Source organism: Peromyscus eremicus, chromosome 22, assembly GCF_949786415.1.
Source record: "Peromyscus eremicus chromosome 22, PerEre_H2_v1, whole genome shotgun sequence".
NCBI lineage: Eukaryota > Metazoa > Chordata > Mammalia > Rodentia > Cricetidae > Peromyscus > Peromyscus eremicus.
In genome coordinates, this window is record NC_081437.1 from 4,890,092 (window position 1) to 4,899,509 (window position 9,418).

A 9,418-nucleotide genomic window follows, 5' to 3' on the forward strand; every position below is an offset into this window, starting at 1 on the left:
ATTTAAGGAAACATAATGATTTCTTCTCAAAGCACCATGATGTGAATACTGTAAACACTGACCTAAGGGGCTGTAGTTTTGTACTGTATTGTTTTTCTGTTTAAAAATTAATAATAATGTAACATAGCAACTGCCTCTTAAAATTTATTGGCATTGATTGGGCTTCACAATGGGATGTGATAGAAAGCTTTTGATTTAGAACCTGGTACTATAATAGCGATTGACAGAAAAGTAAATGTGAAGGCTTTGTGAATAGGTCAAAATACCAAGAAGATAAAAATGTGCATTGTGATTTTCATCTGAAGAAAAAAGGACCACATATCACCAAAGGCTGTCTCAAACACTGACTTGCAGTTATCTCAATTACAAAGATGCCTTTGAGATAGTCTTCCATGCATGAAATCAGAATCGATGATCCTGAATGTAAATTTCCAAGTATATTTATATGCTCCCTAAAGTCTATTTAGCATGAATAGTAAATATAAAATGCAGGAGAAATGGTCAGACACCCACATATTTCTTTTTGAGAACACCCTTCCCTTCTCTGATCTTGCTCCCAGGACCTCCTGGCTCCTTGATAATGTGTGTTGTCCCCCCCTGTGCCTAATGCCGCACACTTAACATTAAGCACTTTTCCTACTGGTTTCCAGATCAATGTCTTCTGCATCAGGGCCCTGTAGGGATTATGTGAGGTAACCCTCCCAGGGGAATTTATGTTTATCCTCTGGAAGGTCTTCTCAAGGATTTGCTATTTTTTTTTAAACTGTGGAATAGGAATAACATGTTTTAGAGGTCTCAGTTTTTTCTTGTAAGTCACCACCTATTATTTATTGGAATGCAAATATACATCATTATAAATTAAGTATAAAAACATTCTGATCACACTTTTTCTTGAATACTGAGAGACAAACAGAAGAATTATCCCCGTATTTATCATAGCATGCAACATTTTGAAAGGGCTCTGACTCTGATGGTATAACAACATAATTTCTGAACAAGAGTATTTGAGTTATTGACCCAAATAACATGAGTTGTCATTGCATAAATATGATGCAAACTAAATGTCATAAAAATCTCTTAAATTTGAAATTAAATTTTAAAAATTAAAATTCTCTCTTAACCCATGGTTCTTTTAAATGCAGTGTCTTACTGTGTCTCCTGGCTGTGGGGGTTGTAATAATTATCCATTTCCAGAATCCAGTGCAGTTCTTTATCACACATCTAAAAGTCATTGCTGCTGACAATATTTTATATATATTCTGAAATGTTGGCAGTATTAACTTTGCTCTGAACTACAGCTCTGAACAACTGCTCTCGGCTGATTCTTCTTTAGCCATATTAGTTCTCCACTTGCCTCATTACTGGGAAAGAAAGTAGATGAAGAATATTGAGAATAAGGGGTTCATGCAGAAGCATCACACATGACATTGAGATGATTTGGAGTGATGTAAATATTACAGAAGTCGAACCTTAGATGTTTGCTTTTATCCTTTAAAATCTTTAAAGTAGGGGAGACCTATGCCTTTCTAGCAGTTTTGTAGAAAATTTTCACAGGGGAATTCCAATGTGCTGAGAACACTAAACAGAATGTTCTGGTTGTGTCTCTTGCCATCCTCATGTAAATCCACACGCATGGTTTCACCTTGACATATGTTCCAGGGATAAAACTCATTATCAAGCCCGCATTATGAAGTGGCAAGTCCCTAAAGGATCAATGGCCGCTATTCCAGAGGACCTGAATTTGTTTCTCACCATCTACACTGTATTAGTCAGAGTTCTCTAGAGAAATGTGTGCGTGCGTGCCTGCGTGCGTGCGGATGTCTCTCTCTCTCTCTCTCTCTCTCTCTCTCTCTCTCTCTCTCTCTCTCTCTGTGTGTGTGTGTGTGTGTGTGTGTGTGTGTGTGTGTGTATGTACATACATACACATGTATACTTGGACATGCATGTATTTGGTTGTTTTTTTATTCTTACTCTTTTGGCTCTTTCAGGGGGCCCGCCTCCAAGCTCCCAAATAAATACACACACAGAGGCTTATTCTTTCTTATGACTGCCCAGCCTTAGCTTGGCTTGTTTCTAGCCAGCTTTTCTTAACTTAAATTAGCCCATCTATCTTTTGCCTCTAGGCTTCTGCCTTTCTCTATTCTAGATACCCTCTTTATTTCTTACTTTGTGGCTGGCTGTGTAGCTCTGTGGCCCCTGGAGTCCTCCTCTCCTTCTCCTTTCCCTCCCCTATCTTCTCCCAGATTTCTCTTCCTATTTATTCTCTCTGCCTGTCGGCCCCACCTGTTCTTTCTCTGCCTAGCCATTGGCCATTCAGTTCTTTATTAGACCAATCAGGTGTTCTAGACAGGCAAAGCAACACAGCTTCACAGAGTTAAACAAATGTAACAAACAAAAAACTGCAATTACATCTTTGCATCATTAAAAAATATTCCACAGCATAAACAAATGTAACACATCTCAAAATAATATTCTACAACAACACATATAGACATAATATACTCATATACATATAATATACCTATAGAATATATACATTATATATATTAGAATAGCTTACAGGCTCTTGTCTAGCTAGTCCAAAAATGGCTGTCTACCAACGTAGGTGAATTTTCGGTCCATGAGGCTGGATATCTCAGCTGATCTTCAGTATATGCCAGAATCCTGAAGAAGTAGGCTCTATTGCCAATGAAGCAAAGGACTTGCCAGCAAGATCAAGAGTAAGAAGAAAAAGAGTGAAATCTTCTTTCTTCCATAATCTTTATATAGGTTGCCAGAAGAAGGTGTGCCCCAGATTAAAGGGGGATCTTCTCAGCTCAAAAGTTCTGAATTAAAAGTCGGTCTTCCCACTTGAACTGACTCAATACGAGAAAAACAAAACAAAACAGTCCCTCACAGGTGTACTCATCAACTTGGGTTTTAGTTAATTCCAGATGTAATCAAGTTCACAACCAAGAGTGGCCATCACACATGGTGACTCATAACCATCTGTAACTCCAGCTCCAGGGGATCTTCTGGACGGTTCAGGCACTGGGCATGATGCCCACACATGATGCACATACATGATGGACACACATGCATGCAGGCAAATCACCCAGACACATACAATAAAGTAATAAAAACTATAAAACCTAGTGTTTGCATTTAATGTTTCAATTAATCTAGAACTGACATGGAGCTTGCCTTTGTTGTTGGAGCCCATGAATTTCTTTTTTCTTTCTTTTTTTTTTTTTTTTTTTTTTGGAGCTGAGGATCGAACCCAGGGCCTTGTGCTTGCTAGGCAAGCGCTCTACCACTGAGCTAAATCCCCAACCCCAGAGCCCATGAATTTTGAAAGTGATAAACAATCTATGTAAAGTGATACAAACTACTCTGTATGGATTATTCTTATTAAAAAGAATATCCAAGAGTTCTCAGAAGAAGAAATAGAAGTGTCTAAAAACTATTTTTAAAAGTTTTCGTCATCCTTAGCAACCAGGGAAATGTAAATTAAAGCTATTGGGATTTCACCTTATCTACTGAGAATATCCACAGAAGGCTAAGATTAAGAAAATGAACACATGCTGGTGAGGATGTAGGAAATGAGACCCTCACAAACTGTTGGTGGAGGTGCAAGCTGGCATAGCCACAATGGAAATTAGTGCTGTATTTCCCTTAAAAATAAACCAGAAATAGATTTTCCCTCTAACCCAGCCACATATATAACCAAAGGATTCTATATCCTAATTCAAGAGATTCAGTCTAACCTGCTTTTACTGCTGACCTGTTCACAATAAGTAGGACATGGAAACAACCTTGATGTCCATCACTTGGGGGATGGACAATGAAAATGTGCTACCTAGCCACAATTTTTAACTGAACTGCAAACAAAAATGATTTTACTGAGCTGCAAAAACAATTTTATTGAACTGCAAATAGAAATGAAATGAGGAAAGTGGGTAAGTGGATAGAACTAGAAATCATATGAGTGAGGGAACCTAGACCAGAAAGAAAATGTCAAATCTTTATATTTGCACGTTTAATTTGGAGTATTTGTAGGACCCAAGAAGCTAGAAAGGAGCCATCGTTAGAGAGGGAGAAGAAATACCTTAAGAGATAGGAAAATAGAAGACAGGTAGTATGAAGGGCAAAGGAGGAATAGTTGGAAGGGGGATTTAATGGGGAGGAGAATGGGAGGTTAGAACGGGGGTGGGGGTGGGGTGGGGAGCAATAACCAACAAAGGAAGTTTGAAAAAGCCACAAAAAAACCTACTATTTTATAAGCTTCATATATATATATATATATATATATATATGTGTGTGTGTGTGTGTGTGTGTGTGTGTGTGTGTGTGTGTGTATACATACATACACATATATATATATATGTATGTTCATACAAAATAGTTTAATTGAGTATCTAATAGAGTGATGTGGAAGGTGAAGGCTTTGTGAATAGGACAAGATGATAACTTTTTATTGCTCAAATCACCGTTTCTCTTTCAGTTTAGATGCATGGAATGTTTAGGAGAAGATTAAGTCGTAAGAGGGCTGAGTTTGTTTTTTTCTTTGGTGGCATTTGCGTTGAGGACTATGGGTTGTATCCCCAGTCTTTCGCCAATCTGCTGTGTCTGCAGAAACAGACACTGTCCAGGGTCAGAACACCACTTGCTGGTCCTCTCCTTTTCTGCCATCCTGCGTGGCTCTCCAAGTCTAGTTAATCTGTTTCATGCAAGCTCTTGACAACCTAAAGTTGAACACAGTGGTCTCGGGAAAGCTGAGTGTGTAGTCAGGAGGCCTATGGCACATGTGGCCCCATGTGGTCCTCAGGTGGTGGGGCTTTTGCTACCTATGAGTGGTGCATGGTTCTGCACCATTTTCAGATGCTGGAGATTGAGATCAGTGGATGGGCACCAGTGGTACCTATATCACTTCAATAATTTCTTATCATCTACACCCACATTTTTTCCCTGAAGCTCATAAAGTAGATAGCTTTCTTATAGGACTGAGTTTATCATCTATCTATTTATCTATCTAATCTATTTATCTATCTATCTATCTATCTATCTATCTATTTATCATTATCTATCATCTATCTATCTATCTATCATCTATCTATCTATCAATCATTATCTATCCATCTATCTATCATCTATCTATCTATCTCTATCATCTATGTAATCTTTCTTCCCTTACTTTTTAACAAAAATGAAATAATTAGCTCCTATTCTAACATATTTTATAGTCAATAAGAGAGCACATATTTTGTCTGTCTATAAGCAAATGTTTGTTTATTGTTAATGTCTTTCTTTTGTATCTGTTACAATACAGTATGGCAGCCTACCCTTGATTATTTAGATGCAGTTAGGTTTAATTTTTCCTGTGGATAATAATTAGAATTTGTAATGCATTTTTTTGATAAATCCAATTCTTAACACTATGGTTAATTGCATATTCACCAATCCTGGTCTGTTGTCCTCCATAATGATGAAAGGAAAAGCTAACTTGGAAACAGACCATCTAGACAATTTCCAAGTCATTCCTTTGCTCTTAGTTATACCTCATCACATCTGTCTCTCAGATTGGCTCAAGTCAAGCTCATTTTTTTCCTTTACCTTAAAAAAAGATTTAACTATATACTTATAAGTGTTTTGTCTTTATACATGTTTGTATTCCATGTGCATGTCCAGTGCCTATGAAAGTCAAAAAATGGTATTCCATCCCTGTAACTGGAGTTATGGGTGGTTGTGAGCAACCACATTGGAGCTACTTCTCCAGCTCCACATGTTTTTTATTTTCTGTCAGAGTCTTCATTCATACTGGGGTTTAGCCTTCTCCAGAATTTATCTAAGTAGTTCAGATACTAAATGCATTCGAGTGATGAGGAAATGACCACCGTGACTGGGTTACATCTGAGGTTGTCTGATGTGTTGACTGAACACAGAGAACCCCATTTGACCTGAGTCTGTCTGCTTTATGATTACATCAGAACAAAAGGACAGGTTTGTGATCAGGTCAGATATCAATAAATTTTTAAAGGCATTATCAAATTTTGTCATTTTGACCAACTCATAGCAAGACTTTATCCTGTCCTCATGTTCATCTGCTTCTGCAAGACTTCCTGCTTAGATGACTCAAGAGATATGATGTTTAGAGTGCTTAACAAAGACTTCTTTGAAGTGCCTCCCTTAGAAGCTAGGTGTGGTAGTTTGATTAGGAGTGGCCTTCATAAGCTTATATATTTGAATGCTTGGTCATTAGGGAGTGGCAATACTTGACAGGGATTAGGAAGTGTGGCCTTGGAGAACCTGAGGCCTAGGTGGTGGAAGTGCGTCACTAGTGTTGGGCTTTGGGGTTTCAGAAGCTCAAGCCAGGCCCCAGTGTCTGGCTCTTCCTGCCACCTTTGAATCTGGATGTAGAACTCTCAGCTACCATGTCTGCCTGCATGCAGCCATGCTCCCGGCCAGGAGGATAATGGACTGAACCTCTAAAACTATAAGCCAGCCCCAGTTAAATGCTTTCCTTTGTAAGAGTTACTGGTGTCATGGTGTCTCTTCACAGCAATGGAACACTGGCTAAGAAGCTGGGGCTCTCTTTAAGTTGCCCTCCCTTGTAATTCTTTCAGATTCTCTTGCCATGTGGTACAAAGAGTGGTCCAGGTTTTCACCTCTGTAGTATCTTCTCATACTCCATTTCCAAACCTCAGATTTTACTTTTTTTTTCCCATTCTGACTCTGAAAATGCACTCAGATCAGATTATCATCTCTCTGTACAAGAAGCTCCTGAATAAAAGCCACTATCTTGACATCCAGACAACATTTTCCTCCAACTCACCCCTTGTGAGTATTTTATCAGTATCCTCCTGGGATTCTGATCTTTTAAATTGCCAAGTCACATCTGAATTTGCCTTTGGTGTATCATCAGTGTTTGTTTCTACACCAAACTCCCTTTTCCTCACCCCTTGTGCTTTTCGAGAAGTCTGGAATAGGACACATGAACCCACAGCACTTCACACTCAGTACGCTTTTCATGGGAGGAAAATTGACCTTGTGACCTTATGCATGCTAGGCAAGCACTCTACCACTGAACCGTATTTTCAGTCCCATAGCCCAGCAACCAACGCTTTCCTGAAAGTACACAAGGGTAAGAAACTGAAGTTCTTCCAGTTATAAACCCATAAGTTTCACAAAAAGACTATTCAGGCTAACCATCAAATTAATTCCTACTAGAAAAGCTTACTTTGGACCAACACATTTCTAAAAAGAGAACTATATATTTACAGATGGTAGATCTTCATCTCAGCCTATTTTGCTGCGGATAACACTTGATACAGAGAATCGAAATATAAAATAATCTTAGACACAGACATGACCTTAACATTCACCTAACATATTCGGTCAAGTGAGGCTGGGGTGCTAAGTGGAGGACTTAAGGACTTTTGAAGTGTTTTATGTGATAAGGTCCATCTGATACCCAAGAATAGAATTCTAAAGAATTCTATTCTGTATTTCTGTGTTTATGATTCATATCTCTCACGACAATTATAAGCATGAAAATAGTACTATCGTCTGATCTCTTACTACAGTCCAGGCCATCAGCTTCCCCTGATACAACCAGAGTCTCATTCAGTGTTTGCAACAATACCCATGGAGAAGATACCAGCATTGTCTAACTTCATAGGTGGGGAAGCCAACCAGTGATGGGCTGTAAAAATTTTAACTGGAACCAGTTTCAAAGCATGAGTGCGAAATTGTCTTGATCCAGAAAGGAAGCCTAATTTTCAGTACCATAAAGGACCAATAGAGAATTGAAATGAAAAAGGTTCACACATTTTACAATATATTTTACTGTCATTTGTGTTTGTTCCGACAGCTCAATGGACTGTCGTGCCATGAGCTGAAGAAAGAAGCTGATAATGCCTTTGGTGACCGCGTTCTTTTTTTTTTTTTTTTTTTTTTTTTTGGTTTTTCCGAGACAGGGTTTCTCTGTGTAGCTTTGCGCCTTTCCTGGATCTCGCTCAGTAGACCAGGCTGCCTCGAACTCACAGAGATCCGCCTGGCTCTGCCTCCCGAGTGCTGGGATTAAAGGTGTGTGCCACCACCGCCCGGCTGGTGACCGCATTCTTAAAACGTTGCCTCTTGCCTCTTTTTGTGGTTTTGTTTGGACAACACGGAGAGGAAGAAGACCTGGACCACAGCTTGGCATCGCTAAGGCCAGACATTAGGTGTACCCCTTCCTGTTTGCATCCTGCTAATTCTCTCTCTGAGTTCACAGCCTCTTCTATTCTTTCGCCCTCAAGCTTCCGAGGCCAAAAGAAGGTTGGCAATGGGGAGAGGCACGACTGTGGTCAACGTGGTGGTGACCTGAAGTCTGAGGACAGGATGTTGGAAGACTCAGCTCACAGACTTAAGGCTCTCATTCTGCAGGAACCAAAGCCGTGGCCAGGACATTTCTGCTGCCAGCCACTGTGAACTGCTCCTCATTTTGATGCTTTTCAGCTGGCTTGCCTGTGCTTTTCCTCTAAATTGGCAGTCCGAACATTTTGTGGGGAGACGAGACAGAAGAGAGAATGTAACTTGAAATATGGTTGTGGGTGTGTTTTTTTTTTTTTTAACAAGTTCTATAAAAACTCTTAAAAAGACCTTTTAAAAAACATTTCTGCGAATTACCTTCTTTTGCTTTAAACACGGAGTTCAGTGTTCTGCATTACTTCAGCACACACATCCGTTAGGGTGAAGGAGAGATCTCAGTTTAGATGCCCAACCAAAGCAGATACTGTCCCTAGTCATTCTTTGCTGTCCCCCCAAAATACTGGAGTAATGTCATCTTGAAAATCAGTGCCAAAATGTGGTCAAGTTATAAACTATAGATAAAATGGAATCCATAAACAGAGCTCAAAATACTACAGTAAAGATACCAAAGCATAACATGCTTCTCTTTTGTATGCAGCATCTACCCTGTCTCCATGAGACTTTAACCATGGCAGCAACGACCTGGCAGGGATCTGTGCTCATTATGTCAAACAATCAAACATCTAGTTGCGTCATTTGCACACACATTTAATGCCACATTGGCATTCAAATGAAGGATACTGAAGCTCCCACTGCCTGGGTCCACAATAGAGTGTGCTCAATTTCAAAATATAAGAAATATGATATCACAAAATCAACACATGGTCTCCAATAATACAGCTCTGCCAGAACACTGAAGTGAACACACACACAGAGAATATTGCAGACACAGGAGTCAAGTGAAGGACAAGAAACTGACTTTGTGTTGACTGCATTTTATATTCTGTTGTGCACGGCAGTGAGTGTAATTTGGTCTTAAACATACATACATTATGCTCTGTGGTTGTGGAATAGCATAGTTATTCCTTTTAAAAAATGTTGGAGAGAAATGAGATGTATGTAGGTCTCTGATAAAAATGTGGCATTTTAC

The 9,418-nt window shown here is 39.2% G+C and overlaps 1 non-coding gene across 1 annotated transcript; it reads right to left on the bottom strand.

Moving 5' to 3' along the window:
• Positions 1 to 3,238: 3,238 nt before the first annotated feature.
• Trnaa-agc (transfer RNA alanine (anticodon AGC)) lies at positions 3,239 to 3,319 on the bottom strand. Its single transcript has one exon. It is a non-coding gene; the product is annotated as a tRNA-Ala (tRNA).
• Between the last annotated feature and the right edge of the window lie 6,099 nt (positions 3,320 to 9,418).